Source organism: Peromyscus leucopus, chromosome X (assembly GCF_004664715.2).
Source record: "Peromyscus leucopus breed LL Stock chromosome X, UCI_PerLeu_2.1, whole genome shotgun sequence".
Classification (NCBI taxonomy): domain Eukaryota; kingdom Metazoa; phylum Chordata; class Mammalia; order Rodentia; family Cricetidae; genus Peromyscus; species Peromyscus leucopus.
In genome coordinates this window covers 4,811,482-4,830,511 of record NC_051083.1, presented here as the reverse complement: position 1 = coordinate 4,830,511, position 19,030 = coordinate 4,811,482, and the positions used below count along the sequence as shown (strand labels likewise).

At 41.2% G+C, this 19,030-nt stretch overlaps 1 pseudogene; it reads right to left on the bottom strand.

The window, feature by feature from the left end:
* Positions 1-18,230, bottom strand: part of LOC114686150 — a 30,678-nt pseudogene extending 12,448 nt beyond the window's left edge.
* Between the last annotated feature and the right edge of the window lie 800 nt (positions 18,231-19,030).

Here is a 19,030-nt window from a genome sequence, read left to right as displayed (position 1 = left end):
GGTATTGGATAACCAATGGTGTCTTCTTCCCTTAGGAAAACTGTGGTGGTAATCTAATTGAACTAAAATGTGATTTTGATTGTATGTTAATAAATAAAGTTGCCCGGGGGTCAGAGCTATTAGAGCCATAGCAAGAGTGTGGCGGTGGTGGCACACGCCTTTAATCCCATAGATATCTGTGTGTTCAGGGATATAGCCAGCATTGGAGACATATGCCTTTAAGACCTAGGGGGCTGTACATTCAGACAGTGACGAGGCAGTCACGTGTTTGGGTTTACAACCAATAAGAAGGCAGAACAAAATACTTTAAATAGACGAACAGACAGGAGATAGGGCCCTCATTCGGGAAGCTGGGACACCGCAGGCGGAAGGGTGAGATTTTAGCTCTGAGCTCTGACCTCTCGGCTTTCTCTTTTGCATTATTTCTGTGTTTCTTATTTAATAAGACGGTTGGTTACATCAATAGAAAACTATCTCTCTGCTTCTCAGTTTTCCTTAGTTGCCTACAGTACTTTGTGAACAGTTGCCACCTCATGGGCTTTTCCCCACCCACATTAATATGTCTCTTGGTGTTCTTGTTCAGTTCATGTTAGGGTAGTCATGTTGGTGAGACTTTATGGGTGTAGTTTCTGAAACTCCTAGGAGACACAATCTCACAGTAAACTCCCTGATCCTCTTACAATTATAATCTTTCACCCCTGTTCCACAGTGTTTGATGAGCTTTAGGTGAGGGAGTGCTTTGAGACTGAACTTTTAAAGTGTTTTCTGTAATGATCTCCATCTGAAGAGTACACTTATCTGTGGATATAAGGACAAATATTTAGAATGTAGTTAGAGATTACACTGATTTAACAAGGCTGTGATTGTAGGTTCTCCTCCAAGATCCATAACTTCACTAGTCCTGGGTAGGTGGCTTGGGTTCCAGTACTGGGCATGCTTTCTCTTTTGGTAAGAGAACCTTAATTCCAATTAAAGAAGTGTTAGTTTCTGTCAAGGTATTCATGCAACTCCTGCACCATTAGTATTGTCATGCCATGTTGGTCATTGTTGTGGTTCATTAGGTATCATAACTGTGTAGAACTGCTGATTGCTTCCATTCTTTTGAAGCTTGCGTGGTGTCTTCTGTCTGGTACAATGAAAGCTTGTGTTCAGGAGGAGGCTTTGAGGTTAGTTACAGTTCCGGAGACTCTGGGCCCTGTATCTGAAGTGTATGGGGCCTTCAGCAACAGAAACTTATCTTTCATCTCTGGGAGGCAACCAAAGACAATAGCAATAGCCTGGGATATTGTAAGAATCTCATAGACAACCTTGACCAACAACTTGAAAGAGGTATTTTCATGCCTTGTGTTGGGGTTTTGTTTGGTGAACCCAGCTCACTGTGATTGGAAACACTCCTTGGTTGTGTAGGAAAGGAAACTGAGCAAGTCATGGGAAGCAAGCCAGTAAACAAAACTCCTCTGTGATTTCTTCTTCACTTCTGATTTTCTGGTTTCTACCTTGAGTTCTTATTCTGACTTCCCTCAGTATCATCTCTGTTGTATCCAGAGCTTAGATCTTTTCTTTCTTTATTCCTGTCTTGTAGATGTAACCAACCATCTTATTAAATAAGAAACACAGAACCAATGTAAAAGAGAAAGCCAAGAGGTCAGAGCTCAGAGCTAAAATCTTACCCTTCCTCCTGTGGTGCTCCTACCTCTCCGAAAGAGAGCTACTTCCTGTGTGTTTGTCTTTAATATAGTCTTTCTGTTCTGCCTTCTCATTGGTTGTAAACCCAAACACATGACTGCCTCGTCACTGCCTGTAAGTACAGCCCTCCAGGTCTTAAAGTCGTATGTCTCCAATGCTGGCTGTATCCCTGAACACACAGAGATCTACCTAGCTCTGTCTACCAAGCACTGGGATTAAAGGCGTGCGCCACCACCACCACCACGCTCTTGCTATGGCTCTAATAGCTCTGACCCCCAGGGAACTTTATTAACATACAATTAAAATCACATTTCAGTACAAATAAAATACCACCATACTGTCTTGTCCATATTTTCTTTCTATTTTTCTCACTACAAAGTCTAGACTGACTTTGATCTCAAGATGTATCCTAGGAAGCCCTTTAATCTGTCATTATTCTGCCTTAGCCTCAAGATTACCTCAGATTACAAGCTTGAAATATGAGACCAGGTTTCCCTTCTACTACTTCACAAAATTCTTCACAAGTTGTTATAAACTATAGTTTTCAGTTGTACTGTGAAGGAACAGAACTGGAGCCATTGAAATGACTCATTGGTTAGAGGTGATTGCTGGCCAAGTATGGCAATGTGAGTTGGGTCCACAGTGCCCAAATAAAGATGTGTGAGAAACAGTGATTCTCATTTCATAGTGAATGTAGTGGAGACTCCGAGTAGTCAAAGTGCTTCTTTTAAGAAGTTGGATATCATCCCAGAAGAGTGGGCAGGCACATTGATTGCAGAGAATAGTTACAAACCCTGTGCATGAGGTTTCCTCCCCTTCGTCTTATAAAGTAATCAGAAGAGTCTTACACACAATCTAGGTCTTCTTATCCTTCCCTCTGTCACTTGGTTATCTTTTTCTCAAAAAGAGACAAAAACAAAGAAACAAATGTGTGGTTTCATGTATATGTTTTGTTCATTGTTCTTTTAAAGCTCATCAGACATGACTTTGCAGACAAGCTTGGCAGTTAATTTTTTTTAGTGTAAATGTTTTTGTTTATTTGTTTACTTATTTTTTTAAATTGATATACCTTATTTTTTATTTTATAATTTAATTTAATTTTACATATCAGCCACGGATTCCCCTGTCCTCCCTCTTCCTGCCCCCTGCCTCCCCCCAGCCCACCCCCATTCCAATCTCCTCCAGGGCAAGGACTCTCCTGGGGATTCAGCTCAGACTGGTTTGCTCAGCCTGGGTGAAGGGAGGAGGGGCAGTTAATTTTTTACTCTAAACTTGTAGTTTGAGTGGGTCAAAACTTAACAGAGTTTGATCAAGTGGGAAGAAGTACACTAGGAGACATTAGCAGGGTTACTATTTTCTGTTCATCTATAGCTGGGTCTAAGATGACTTGAGAACATTGAAAATGAAACATCAAATTTTATTTCTTGCAGGTGGAAGGAGAAAACTGACTTCATAATTTTCCATCTTTATTCAGTATGCACTATGACACATGCACCTGCGTACACATGCATGTGCACATGCACACACCTACACACACACACACACACACACACACACACACACTTTCTCTCTCTCTCTCTCTCTCTCTCTCTCTCTCTCTCTCACACACACACACACACACACACACTATTCCCATAAATAATAATTAGTCAGTCAAAGATTAAATAAAACAACTAGAAGTTATCCCTAATCTGTAAATGTACTTGGTACTTAACATTCTACCTTCCTCTACTGAAATTCCCATTGTCAACAGCTAGTGACATCACTTTCATTCTTATCATCTGTGAAATCAGTTTTCACTTTTCACATTAAAATAAACACATATGATATCGGTGTCTACCAAATCCAACAACATGCTCTTTTTGTTTCATGTTAAGATACACTTTGGGAGAAGTACTCAGAACTATTGTTATTAAAAAATCAGTTATTACTAATCCATCTCAGGAAGCCACTTCATACATGCTGGTGATAGACTCTATCTCATGCCTAACCACTGATACACTTGAGCCCCCCAGTGGGACAGGAAATACCAGGGTGAAGCAGAGCACAATGCCATTCCAGGTACTTACTGTTTGTTACTGTCCCTCTTTGCTATCTTCCTCCATTGAACATTTGGTCTTATACCTGAAGTCAGGTTGTGATCTTCTACATCACACTATTTTCCATGCCATAAAGACTGATTGCGTCTGTCTAAAAAACCTTGGGGAATATATTAATAAAATAGAAATGTTCAAGGTGAGGTGACATGGCAGGATTCAGGCATAGGCAACTCAATAAAGAACACTAATGTAGAAACATTCCTTGGAAAGTGGGAGCAGAATCACAGAAGCCAAGGAATAGGGTCTCCATAGGAGATGCAGAAGTTTCAGGATCTCTCTCCAAACATTCCCTTTCAGCATGTCCTGATATAACATCATGAAGAGATCATATTGGTTATCTGGAACTAAGATCCTTTTGTGACTCTTAGCCCCTTATATTATTTTAATTTTTAAAAATGTATTCTTTCATATAATACATCAGATTGAAGCCTGCCTCCCCTTCCTCCCCCCAGTGCCCTTTACTCCCTTCCCCCAAATCTACTGCTTCTCCATTTCCTTTCAGACAAGAGAAGGCCCCCCAATGATCAAACACAGCATAAACAAGATGCAATAAGACTAGGCATAAACTGTCATATCAAGGCTGTACAAGGCAACCTAGTAGGAGGAAAAAGATCCCATGAGCAGGCAAAAGAGTCAGAGACACGCCCACTCTCACTGTAAGTAGTCCAACAAAAACCCCAAGCTAAATAACTACAGCATGTATGCAGAAGGCCTTGTATAGACCCATGCAGGCTCAGTGGTTGCCTCTTCTGTCTCTGTGAGCCCTTATGAGCCCTGCTTAGTTGATTCTGTGGGCTGTGTTCTCCTTGTGTCTTCCACCCCTCTGGATTCAACAATCCTTTTTCCTCTTCTGCAGGGTTCCCTGAGCTCCACCTAATATTTGGCTGTAGGTCTCTGCATCTGTCCCCATCAGGTGCTGGAGAAAGCCTCAGTGATGATGATTGGCCTAGGCACTGATCTATGAGTATAGCAGAATGTCATTGGAAATCACTTCATTGACTTTTTTTGTTTGGTTCTACCCTAGGTCTCTGAGCCATCCAACTTCTGGATACTGGCAATCCAGATAGTGTTAGGCATAGGCTCCTTCTCATGGCATGGGTCTCAAGAAGTTAGACCAGTCATTGGTTGGCCACTCCCACAAGCTCTGAGCCACCATTGCCCCAAGGGAGAAAGGATCAAGCAACCAGTATTGAACACCAGAGTGTGTTTGGGAAGAGGCTACTGCTCTTGTTGCTTATGTGTGTATGGAAAGAAACTCCATCAGAATGAGGGGCCTGGATAACAGGAAGTTCTTGTTTCCAATAGTCCAGATGGTTCCCCAGTCACTTTAATGTTATGACTTCTGAGTTTGTAGCTTCCCTATGTTCTTTTTCTTCATGGACAAATGGCAAGGCAGTCACTGATCATACTGCTCATTTCTATCTTATGCAGGCCTATGGTGAGACAGAGACCAGCCACCATAGGACTCAGACCTGCACTATGTCCTTTTCTCTTCTGCAGACTTTTGCTCTTCTTTAGACTGCATCCTGAGGCACTCTTCACATTCCTTATCCTGTGTTCTCTTTTAAGGAGAAGACATTTTCTTTCCTGATAGGAATTACAGACAACCAACTAGTTTTATTATTCATGGCAGAAATCAGATCATAGAAGCCCAGTAAAGGAATCTAATAAAGGTAGTGGCCATGAGAGTGAAAGTTGAGTGGGCAGGAGGGACTGTGGAGGATCTTTTTAGTCAAATTCCTGGGAATGTCACACACATCTCTCTTTTTCTCAGGTCAGGTCTGAATTTGAAAGAGTTTATTCAGAAGATTATTGAGAAGAGCTTTAAACATTAAACACAAACATTAAAGCACAATGTACATTATTGTGTACAGTCAAACAATGACAGTGTATATCATCTTCACCTATAATGTATTCCATCCTACACACAAACTGATACACTCCACCCTATGTACACAAACATGCACAAGCAGACACTGAAATTTGTACACATCACAGAAATAATATAAAACATGTACACAGAAGGGTGGGTAAGGGGGGAAGAGAGAGAGATACCACATCTATACATCAGGTAATAGACACCATAAAGGAAAAAGGTAAGAGATTTAAGAGTTCAGATCCTTGCACATTTAAGGAACACGTGTAATCAGGATACAGGAGACAAGATGTGTTTGGTCTCTATTCTGCTTTAGCAAAAAAAAAAATTTCTCTGTAGTCTGTAAGTGCTAAGTCTCCCTTTGATCACCAGGAAAGCAGGCCAGATTGTACAACTGTCCATAAGCACTATACTTAAAATCAAATACTAGCTCTGGGATTTCCACATAGTTTTTTTCATGTTCAAGGAGAATACCATACTGCAAAGACACTAGTAACAGTGGGATAAATAAATAAATCATCCACCATCCCTGACACACGTAACACCCAAAGACTCACACATTCAAAGTCAATTGTTTTTCTTTATTACACATTTCTAAGTACAGGTTGTTAAAATTTTGTATAATCAGCATGATGCTGGGGTAGGGCATGTCCTGGGATATTGATGAGGTTAGGGCAATGATGAAGCTTACCCCATGTTTCATAAATGATCAGAAGGATACTTCTGAAATAAAGCTATAGATGATGCCTCAATTATTAGCAAAGAAGAGAAATCACACTATACTCCCTCCTCTTCCATTAATGGACTGTAATCCTCCATTCTAGAATTCTCTAAAGCTGTAAGATCCTGGACTTTGGGAATATTTACAAACAAGTAAAATCTGACATGTCACCATCTTATAAATGAACATCCTGAGCGATTTTTGGCATGGCTGAGAAGAAACACCTGAAGGTAAATATCTCCAACTTCTACAGGACTCTACCATATTTATATCTCCCCTCATGTACTCATTGGTTATGATGGAATAACTAAAATGCCCGAGCCTCCACACCATCTCTCTGCTCAGCCCTTTGTTTTCTTCCCTTTTTTGTATTCTTTTATATTCTCTGTTTCTTATCCTTACTACTTCCTTTGTTGTTTCTTTGTTTATTTTTATTTCTACTTTTTTGCTGTACAAAGAGTGTATCAAAGGGCTTCACACACCTGATAAAGTGTTCTATCATTAAGGAAAATTCCCAGTAGTCTTCCTGCCCCTTTTTTCACAATGTCTGACTTAACATATATAGGATGATACTATTCATCAATGACTCTCATAGTCAATATAGCATTAGTTGGCATATTGTTTGCAGGTCCCAGGTCATTCTCCAGTTTTAGAGTGCTGGTATAGCATGATCAAGGTCCTGGCTTTAATCTCCAGTATTATGGACAGTGGTGTGTATCATTATATAATAATATTCTTGTAAATTAACCCTTAAGAAAAAAGCTATAGAATAAAAATGTGTACACTGTTTTCTTCAAATAATAATGAGCTTATGTTAATAGTTTGCTGATAAAAATGGGGATGATGCTGTTCTGCACAAACCTGCTGAATTATTTATTGGTCAGAGCAACAGTTCCACTGCCAATCTAATCCATAGGACACGCTATTTGAAATGAATTTATGTCTTCATGGTATCTGAAGAGCCCCTTAGGTTTGTCCCACAGAGATTCTTGATAGGTCCATTATGACATCTACTTTCCAAGCTGGAGGCAGCAGCTGTTCTCTGCTCTGAGAGTGGAGCATTCCCATTACTGGTAATGATAGGGCTTTCACTGTGGACCCCTCCTCTCACTGTGATCTCCTCTAAGACATGGTCAATATCTGAAAGCTCTTTCATCCACAGTCCCTATCCAGAGGAACCCTCAGAGGCACCTGAGTATTTATAAAATGGAAGTTTCCACCATTGAATCTAGCCTAGGGGCTTTTTATGGGACCTTGTGTTTGTAAGGAGAATGAGGAAACAGTTGAGGATTCAATTCAAAGAATGAAGGGAAATTATACAATTTTATCATTATACTGCTTCCCCTGTTTACATTAACCACTGTTGGGGCATAGCTGTATTCTTAAGACTGTTGTAGGATCATAACACAGAGACCTTTATAAGGTCAGCTTAGGGAGACCTTAAGTCCAAAATCAAATAGGAAACAAAAGCAGTAAAGAGTGTTTACAAGTCAGAAACTGCTTTCTTTCAACAAACTGTTCATGATTTTTTTCTAGTCCATGAGTAAGCAAGCTTAATGAAAGACAGCTCAAGATTAGTGGCTAATGATACCTCTTGATCTATGTAAAAGTGTTACAGATGCCTCCTTGCCTATAATCTCCCATTTAGAGGTCTCTAAAGGATTTGTTGTGATACTGTCCCAGCATCACATTCTTTGATGCCTTTACCAGTGTGGTTCATTTTTTCTCCTTTACCTATATTCACTTCTATACACCATCCTTTTGTAGCAATATTTTCTTTCCCTATTATTTTACTTACTGCTTACATAATATTCTACAAGCTTTTGTGTGAAGCCTTATTTTTCATAGAATCTCTGCCATTCATAGACCCTGTGGATCCCTCCATTGCTTTTCTTCACCACATCTTTTCTTTTTTATATCACACTCCCAGTTACATTAACATATTATTCAGTTTTTGTGAGTCTCAGTCTGGAAAGAGAATAAAGACAGATATATTGGTCACAGAAACATGATTTATTTAGTCCACTCTTTGACCTTCTTAAATTCTAGGATTTTCTTCATTTAGGAAGATTAATGATATAATCTTTTTAGATGGGAGGAAGTGCATTAAGAAAATGTATAAACAAGATCTGCACATAATGCCTCCTTCAACACTTTAGCTTTGAACACAGGGGCTTGCCTAGCTCTATCCCACAAGAGGATTTATAGTCAGTTACCAGTTTCTAGAGAGAGGAAAAAATATGCTCTTCTCCTCTCTAAGTAGCTATGGTCACTTAATGCCTTACCCAGGAAATTAAAAGACATTTTATTTAATTTTGTAACTAATAGTAGTTGAACATACAATGTAAATAACATTTCATCTACATGCTTCTAAATCACCCCAGTTAAACTCATTGGTTTTTTTTAATATATATATATATATATATGTATATATATATTTTAAATTACACTCATGATACTAATCACATTTGTGGTATTCATAGATTACATTCACAGTATTCATTCAATTATATATATGTATATATATATATATATATATATATATATATATATTTAATTTTAAATGGCGAATGTCATTTCTTGAAGGGGGTAGGAGGTCTTAATTATAGGCTTACAATGGGAGGACCCTGGAGGGCAGAAGTTCACTACTGATGTTTTACAATCTTGCATCTAAGCTATTAATGCCCATTATTCAGGATACACAGGCAAGGAACTTCCCTTAAGCATTCAGGAGGGTGGAACCTGGCAGGGAATTAGCATTGGGAGGATATCAAGGTCAAGGTCCACAAGCAAGGCAACAGTTAGCCAAAATGGGGCCAGGGCCCTGCAGGTCCCCCTTTTATTAAAAAATGAGCTTCTGACTTGGGTTGCGTGGGACGTCAGCAGGTCACCTTACCCGTCATGGAGACGCCTGCCCAGGCCAGCCTGCTTTCTTATAGCACTGTTGTTGGGTTTGTGTTTTACTCTTTGGGGGCTCACCACCCAGCTCCCAAATAAACACATGGAGACTTATTCTTACTTATGAAGCCTGGCCTTAGCTTGGCTTGTTTCCAGACAGCTTTTCTAACTTAAATTATCCTGTTTCTCTTTAACTACATTTTGCCTCTGGGCTTTTGCCTTTCTTTATTCTATATATCTTTCTTTTTTTTGCATGTCTCTATGCTTTAATTTTTACAAAATTGTCAATTCTTTTTTTTCTTTTTTTTCTTTTTCCTTTTTTCCCCTTTTTTGAAAAATAAAATATAACTTAAGATATTTGAAAAAAACAAGGTGAATACAGGTTCAAAAATAATTAAGATACATTTTCCTAAGGCTACCTAGAATTAGGCTTTAAAGAATTCTACCATTTCAAGTTTACCACTAGTTACTAGATACCAATTTACAAACAAGATATTCACCCTTTTTGTTCCTTTATCAAGAGAAAAATCTACCTTCAGACTATGAGGGTGGTGATGGGGAGGGACTAGAAAACAAGATTCAAACAATCCCATGCAAATATCACATTTTTCAAATGGAAGAACTCCAAACTGCACTAGAAGTTCCAATCACTAAGACACTTTCCATTGAAATGATTTAAGTACAAATACATGGCACCCAGGTTTAGACCTAATATAGGTCTGACAACCAAGTCCTTGTTTTCTGGAATAAAGGCCTCAAAAGTCCCACTTAATTCCACATAACAATGCTTCAAAGATCAATTAGGTTTTCATTTCCTTAATATTTTTGTTTTTGACTTCTAATCTTAAAGACTAGATTAAAACTTAGCTCAATTCCCAGAAGGCATTGCTTCCCTTTGCTCTATGAAAGAGTCCACCAAGACCTCTTCCTCAAAACCATCTAGCCCCCAGCCTCCAGCCTGTGCTTGTGATGCATCTTTCTCAACATCCTGAAAAGGTAATGTAGGTAAAATATGCTCATAAACATTAAAACTAGTTGTTAGAAAGACGTAACTAGCTCTATAATTTAAGTTTTAAAACATAAATACTTGCAGCTTGATCTGCACTGACAATGATTGTCGGAGCCTAGAATTCAACATTTACAAATTCTCATTCACACACACAAAACACACTATTATCACACAACTTGTGTCTTGAGAGAATCTTCTGCTTTTTAAATCTTTGGCCTCCCAGTCTATCCCAAGTTCAACCAACTTTAACTAAAACTTCACTCAGAATTTCACCAAGCTTTTCACCCACACATTAATGCTTGTCGTATCTTTCATCAACTGTCAAAATCTGAAGCCTGTTCAGAGAACGCCAGGTAAAAGAAAATAAATGAAATACACAGAGGTTATTTCAAAACAGAACATGACCATCAAAAAAAAAAAAAAATGTCACGATTCCCGATTGGGATCATCCTTCATTTACTACCAGTAAGAAAAATCCCACGTTGGACTATTTCACACTCCGGCATTGGCCAAAGGACACAAAAGCTGGTTCTGGAGCATGCAGTTTCTCACTCAGGTGCCCCCAGAGGAACACCAGGGACAAAGTCACGTGAGGCCTCTCCCGTACAGAGGCTGTCTCACAGGGGCAGCTAGGACACCCACTAGTTTGTGGAGATCCCTGAGAAAGTATGATTCTTAAAATCTGGACTGTACATAATTCACATCAGCCCTATTCAGGTACTCACTGGAAGAAAGATGCAGCTGTTTGCCAGAACTCAGCACTCCACTCTAGATCAGCCATGTGGCCATGATGGCTTTCTCACAAGTGATATTCTCTAGTTTAAAGGATAATTATGTTAGGCTACAGATTTGCTATTTCCAAGGATGACTTGGAGTTCATCACTCATCACTTGATTTGAGTAACCATCCCAACATCAACCATCTATTGAAAAAAGAAATTCTTCAAAGAATGACTTCTTTTTTTTTTTTTTTTTTTTTTTTTTTTCGAACAGGTTTCTCTGTTAGCTTTGCGCTTTCTGAATCGCTTTGGAGACAGGCTGCCTCGAACTCAAGAGATCGCTGCCTCTGCTCCGAGTGTGGATAAAGGCGTGCGCCAACACGGAGAATGACTTCTTACTCTGTAAGAAATAAGCTAGAAACAGCAAAGTAAAAAAACTCTAATGGCTGATACTGAGATTAAATTGTGTACAATATGGGATCTAGTGGCTTACTGCAAAAACCAGACCCAGAGAGCTGTAGAATTACACATATGCTCACCATCAAAATAACTTACATGAAACTGCTTCTGGCATAGATCAAGAGGTTAAGATTAAAAAAATAAAAATAATGGATTGAACCTGCATGTTCCATTGCTCATAAACTTGCACACACTATTGTTCTGCAAAAAAGACAACTGCAGCAAAGAAAAATGGCCCTTTTGCAAACAAGCCTAAAAGTAACCCCCAAAAAGAAAAAAAATAACATGTATATATGTATAAAGTGTTACTATTAAACACAATGCTATCTCTACGGGGGGGAATTAACTGCATAGGTTAAAAAAGAAAAACAAAAAACCATGTGCAACATCTTAAGCCAGTAAAGCACCAAAATAAAAAAAATTTAATTTAAAAACCCACCAAAAATCACTTTTCATAATGATTAACATAGAAGCACAAAATATCGACCATAAGTCAGGAAGCAATTACCTGGATACAATGTCCACTGTTGAAAGAATTTTTCTTCAATTTAAATGTCTTTTCTCATCTCTAAAGAAACCTTAAAGTGCTAACTTTACTTATATAAAGCAAGCAAATTCTTCAAGTAATTTGCTACGCCAATTTTTATCAGCCTAAACAAGGAACTAAAAATAGCAAGTGAAGTAAAAAGGGCAGAACACCCGACCGATTCCACACAGGTAGACACCCCGGAGAACGCCACCCACCATCCCGCCCCTTCTCACCGCACTGCACAAGCTAACAGATTAAGTATCTGTTTTCTTACATTAACTCCCTAGGATTTGCTAAGGTTTTTGCAAGTCACTAGGTAACACATACAGTCCTAAGGAAATAATGTCACTTAAAAATCAGCACTGGACACTAATTAAAGCGAGCTTGTGTGTGTGTCTACAGCCTTAAACTAAAAGTGAGGCATTGCTTACAAACTGTGACGAGCTGCCCTCCAACGGCCGGCTCACTACTCCTGCCCCTTGGCTGCTTTTTCAAGGAAGTATACATTAACCAGATGGTGATTGAGGTGCTTGCTGTAATCCTTTTCCTTTCTGAAAGACCGATCACAGAAAATACAAACAAACTCTCCCTAGGTTATTTTAACTGCCAACCCCTCCTTCCCACTTTTTGAACTTGCTTCTTGTGGCAGCCCAGAATCATCACTTCCCTTGGACATATTATCACTCAGGTCACTTCCATCATGGCTGTGGATGCCTTCATCTTCATCAATGTCCGGTGACTCTTTTTCAGCCAAAGTGATAGAAGACGAGGCCGTTATGGTTGGTGATGGGACCGGAGGCAATGGTGACGCCGGTTCAGGTGCTGAGGCTTTCACAGGGACACTGTCTGTGTTCTGCTCAGTGTCCACTTCCATTTCACAAAGCCCAGCTGAACCAGTCTGACACTTAGCATGTAACGTTTCACCACCTGACCCATTTGAGTTTTGTTCCGAGGATAAGACACTGGTAGATTCCTTGGGAGCAGCAAGCGTAGATAGACTCTTGCCAGCTTCCTCTGTTCCCACTTTCTTGAGAGGGGCCATTTTATTTCCTTCCCCATCAGAACCAATTTCTTGGTCCTTGGATGTCTCGTCTCTTCTTGAGTTTCCCTTTGGAAGATCCTGTGTGCGCCTGCTTCCCTTCAGAAGCTGGCTATCTCTAACAGGCACTAAGCTAACTTCAATAAGGACTTGCAAACTCATTGTTTTTAAACATAATTTTTATTGACTCTTTGGGAATTTCACATCATGCTCCCCAATTCTGTTCACATCCCAGTCACCTCCATGTCCTCCCCTCACTCCTACATAACCCTTAAAGGAAAATTAAAAAATAATCAAACCAGAACAACACAAAATGAGCAAGTAAACAAACAAACCAAAAAGAATAAAACAAACAAACAACTCATTATATAACCCCAAAAGAAATAAACATGAAAGTAGAAAGCAGACTGGTTTTGAGGAAAAGTGCATCACCATGAGTGGGAGGCAGTCAAGAGAGGTACTGTAGAGTGAATGTGCTAAATATATACACATATGAAGATGACATACTCAAATTTGAAATTAAGTATAAATAACATATGCTAAAAAATTAGAAAAAAAGAAAATTCATGAGAAGATGCTTTATAACCTCTAAAAACTAAAGAAACATTGCTGATAACATTTATACATGACCTTAACATTTAAATATTTGGAAGGAGGCAGTGTGATAAGGAAATAACTCCAAGAGAGTACCAGGGGCATGCGTAGTGGTATTGTGTTCCCCAAAATATTGTGCACCCTAATAAACTTATCTGGGGTCAGAGAACAGAACAGCCACTAGATACAGAGGCTAGAAAATGGTGGCACTCATGCCTTTAATCCTAGCATTCTAGAGGCAGAAATATGTCTGGATCTCTGTGAGTTCAAGGCCCCATTGGAAACAGCCAGGCATGGTGATACATGCCTTTAAACCCAGAAAGTGAGCCTTTAATCCCAGGAAGTGAGGACAGAAAGCAGAAAGGTATATAAGGTGTGAAAACCAGGAACTAGGCTGGTTAAGCATTCAGGCTTTCAAGAAGCAGTTCAGCTGAGATTCATTTGGATAAGGACTCAAAGGCTTCCAGTCTGAGGAAACAGGATCAGCGGAGGAACTGCCGAGGTGAGGTAGCTGTGGCTTGTTCTGCTTTTCTGATCTCCCAGCATTCACCCCCAAAACCTGGCTTCAGGTTTGATCTTATTAATAAGACCTTCTAAGATTTGTGCTACAAGCATGCAAACCAGTAAGGGCTCAGAGATGGCTGTACACCCAAGGGAAAGCAAGTGTATCTCAGAGACACAGTGAGATGGCAACATGTGAGAGAACCCAATGGGGAAACACTCACTGGCTTTCCTGATTCTGTTCTATCATGTGGTCTGAGTGTGCATCATGGGCTTTGCACAAACACAGGATGTAAAAAACTACTAGCACATCTCTGAGGTTAGAACAGGATTCAACAATCACATTCTAATTTGCCATTCATCAAAAAACCATGTGGGACAGAGCAAGTCTTCTACATCATTACTCCAAAGGATGTAATTAAAGCATCACCATTAATAAACTCTTTAAGGATTTCCAGTAAGTTCAAATGGCCTCACAACCTGAGAGTTTCTCACATAATTACCTTCACAAGATAACTTGAAATGTGTTTTTTCTTCTTAGTGTGTTACATACAACATCTCCTTCACAAAAAGTGCTAAATAGGATATTTATAGGAAAATGTACTATTAGGAGAAAAGAATATATATATATATATATATATATACCTGACAATGTGTGAGGCAGAAGCTCAAAGTTAAAATGGCCTCTGGACAGTATTGGTGCTTTTCTAAAGTAAGCCTCTATAAGCCAGGATATCACAATAGAGCATGGAGAAGGCTAATAGTTATGTGGGTAAAAAGAACATCCTGCTTCTCTGATATAATGGAGATGAACACTTTTCTTCTGAACCAGCCCTAATTTGGCAATTCTACCTTAATCTCTCAGCCCTGGTTTCAACCCATCCCCATTCTTAAGTGCCAGCTCCAACACCCCCCAAACTTTTTTTTCCTGAAATCCCGAGTACCTACACCTATCAGGACTCCAGAAAAAATTTCCTGTCAGGGACAAGGACAGAATCTCTAGTTAGTGGAAAAATACAGACCCCCCCATAAGACAGGAAACTAGATCATCTTACAGTCAGGTTGCCTAGCAACAGGACATTGAGTCAGAGCCCTTGACCCTCTCACCCTGTAAACATCCTATAAAAATATCCTGTTAGCTTGCCCCATCCTATGCAGATGACAGCTTCTTGCTCCCCCCCACCCTGCAGAACTATATAAACCTTTGTGGAAGGAAATAAAGTGGCACCTTGATCAGAATCTAGACTTGGTGTCTTTTCCTTTGTATCTCCTGTCCCTACATTCCCTCCTTAGGGTGGTCGAGAACCCATTGAAGCCCTGCAGGTGGGGCGACTGGTGCCCAGAGGAAGACCAAGGCCTTGGTGAAGTTGTTGGATCCCCCTGAAATGGCCTGGTTCAGGACACAATCCGGAGGAGAGCAGAGATGATGCAGGTAAGAAAGTGATGAGCCATGGGACAGGCAAAGTCGTCACAGGATTATTCATTTCTGGCCTAAATGAGCCCCTCAAGATACAAAGAACTAGGGTAAAGAAAAAAGACCTTAAAGCTTTTTTTTTTATTAATGATATTCTTAGGGTCTATAAACATTCCCCTGACATGCAAGAGCTTATTAATATGGGAGAAAAAAATCTTCAAAGAAGCCTTTCACTCCTTTTCTACCTGCCCTAAGATTCCCTGAACACTTTCTTGAGTGCCTTCAGTCTGTCCCTCAAATCACGACCTACGCTCTATGGAAGAGGGGACACTGATGACTTTTAAACCTAGGAATCCTCAGGAGTCCGCCCCTGCCCATCTTTATCCTGCTCTTAACAATTTTGTCTCTAGCTTCCCTCTAGACCCTGCCAAGGAGGCCTCCCTAGAAGGTTGGTCCCAGGGTAGTGGTGTTCACAACTAATTGATCACAACCAATTGCAGATTTCTTTGTTCCTTCTCCACTCCCACTACTTCACTTGAACAGCCGTCCTCAAAAACTTGGATGTTAAAGAAACTTCTTGGCAACTCCCCCTATGATACAAATGCAGCACAGGCAGGATTCCCTCCAGGCCGAGAGACTGTTTGGGCCGCACAAAAACAAAAGTACCTTCATTAAACACTTGGCCTTTAAAAACACAAACCCTGCCTGCCAGGAACTAGGGCTTGGGGTAGCTACTGGTGCTTTTAAGATTTGCCTGAGGCAACCATGAGTCCCCTGGGTGTCTAGAGGGGATGGGGGACATTTTGTCTCTGAATAGACAGTTGCCTGATGTGCAGGATGGGGCCGTCTCTGTGATCTTGTTTCTGCTCCAACAGAGTAAGGCCGGTCTGGAGGGGGTGATGGTAAAGGATCTCAAAGTGTAGGAGATGTTGGCGATGGTTTGTCTTTGGGGGGTGGGGGGATGGAGCCAGCCTTGGAGGTGGTTCCTGGGACTGGGGTGCTGATGGGGCCAGATGCTTGCTGTTGTGGAGGGTCGGGTCTTAATGGCACTGGGGGGAGGTGAGCTTGTGGGGCCATGGAGTGGGGAGGGGAGGGCGCCTGCAGGCTCTTTCATTCATGGGGAGAGAGTCACAGGGGCCTGCAGGGGGAGGGGGCATTTGGGGGAGCCAGCAGCCTTCTGATTCTCATGATGTGAGATAGGAGAACATTCAGCATTAACAACATTGCTGAGCATCACAAATAGACTAAATCCTGTTAATGGTGCCATAAAAGAGATACATTCTGCTCCCAGATGGTTGCCGGAAGGCCTGGTTAGAGCTGTAAATATACCTGATCTGCCCAGGAGAGATAGCCCCTCTCCTGAGGAAACTTCTTCTGTTTCAAATGCTGTCCCTCCGTCAAACAATCCAGGCTATTGTCCTCATTCACAGCAACCCCCACCAGCCCTTTAGCTCTGTTATCACTCTGCTCAGAGTTCCGGTGGGGGGACAGCGGGAATTTTACAGCAAAGTGTGTTTGAGACCTTTCACACAGTATACAAGTCCCATAGTCAATCATGTTCTGGGCTGAGCAGGGACACTGCTTGTCACAAATCCAGTCTGACAGCAGGAGTCATGTTTCCAAGGGCAGTGCTGAATTTTTCATCCAAAGTGTCAGAAAGGCTTGATGGACTTGCTGGCCTTGGTGTCACAGGTGGTCATAGCCATGTTGGGTCAGCTTGACACAGCCTGTGGCTGGCAGGTAGCACAGCAAACAGGGTAGCACCAGAGATGCCACTCAGGGCACTTAGGTCCCTTCCACCTAGACTAACCTATTATTCCTCAGATCAATTCCTAGATCTTTAGGAAGAGAAGCAATGCTGAGATGACTGCCTTGACTGGAGCCTGTTACTGCCATCACCTTAGCAGTCCTTCTGGGGGTTGGAGCAGTGGAAACAGGCATAGAAATTGCCTCTCTGGTCCTGTTCAACCAACATTACTCTGAGCTTCACCTGTCCATAGATGAGGATATTGCCCAATTTGAACAGGGAATTTCTGCCCTCAAGTCATCCCTTTCCTCACTAGCTGAGATAGTTTTACAGAACAGGAGAGGCCTGGATCTCCTCTTTTTACAACAGGGTGGCCTTTGCACTGTGCTCAAAGAGAAATGTTGCTTCTTTACAGACCACACCGGGGTAGTCAGAGATAGTATAGTAAAGGTTAAAAAAGGACTAGAAAAAGAGAAAAAGAAAAGGAGAACAAGAGCTTGGGTGGTTCTAGAATTAGTTTTTCAAACTCCCCTTGGCTAATAACCCTTCTTTCCTCCCTCCTAGGACCTGTTTGTAGGTCTGCTCCTGGTCCTTGCCTTTGGGCACTTTCCTGGCTCACTCGGTTCATCTGAAGCCAAATAACAGACCTGCCAGCCAGGCAGATCCAGGTTCATTACCACTGCTTTGATATGCAGGACTCCAGGGCTGAAATTTCCCCTGATGAGAGATGCCCCACACAGACCCCTTCACTCAGGGGAGGCTGCACCTGTGTGTGGGAAAAGGGCTCACTTAAGGCATGATTGGAGTGAAGCTGGGACTGCACAGGCTGGGGCCATGGTACCCCAAAATCCCGAGAGCCTGAATTATATGCCTTGTTGCACAGTGGTTGTGCAGTAGCAGCCTTGCGCTTACCCATTTCTGCTCCCTCAAAAAACTGCATGGTCCATTGATTCCTGCACTATGGGGACACCCATGGTGCTTGAGTCTGGAGAGACATTCCCTCTGGGACCTTTTCACAACCTTTAAAGGAATATGGCCTCTGTAATCCTCCATGCAAAGCCTCTTTCAGAGTCCTCCTTTTAGACCATTCGAACCTGGTTTATGTTGGCCCTTAGATTATTACTAAGAAGGGGGAGATGTCAGGGACAAGGACAGAATTTCTAGTTAGTGGAAAAATACAGACCCCCCCATAAGACAAGGAACTAGATCATCTTACAGTCAGGTTGCCTAGCAACAGGACATGGAGTCAGAGCCCTTGACCCTCTCACCCTGTAAACATCCTATACAAACATACTGTTAGCTTGCCCCACCTTATGCAGATGACAGCTTCTTGCTCCCCCCCACCCTGTGGAACTATATAAACCTTTGTGGAAGGAAATAAAGTAGCTCCTTGATCAGAATCTAGACTTGGTGTCTTTTCCTTTGTATCTCCTGTTCCTACATTCCCTCCTTAGGGTGGTCGAGAAGCCCTGCAGGTGGGGCAATTTCCTACCAAGCAACACACAGCCACTATACTCTCCCAAGAAACAGAGAGGAAGCAGAAACCAAGAAAGAAAAGACATACCTAAAAAAAGTCTATACCAGATATAGGCACCTAGGTATAGGTGAATTACAATCCACCCAATCTCGGGTGCCTAGACACAAGTGTAAAATCACAACAACAGCCAGGACAAAAGATCTCCAGTAGAGTCATGCAAACCTACCACAGCAGGCCCTGAGTATTCCCACATAGCTGAAGCA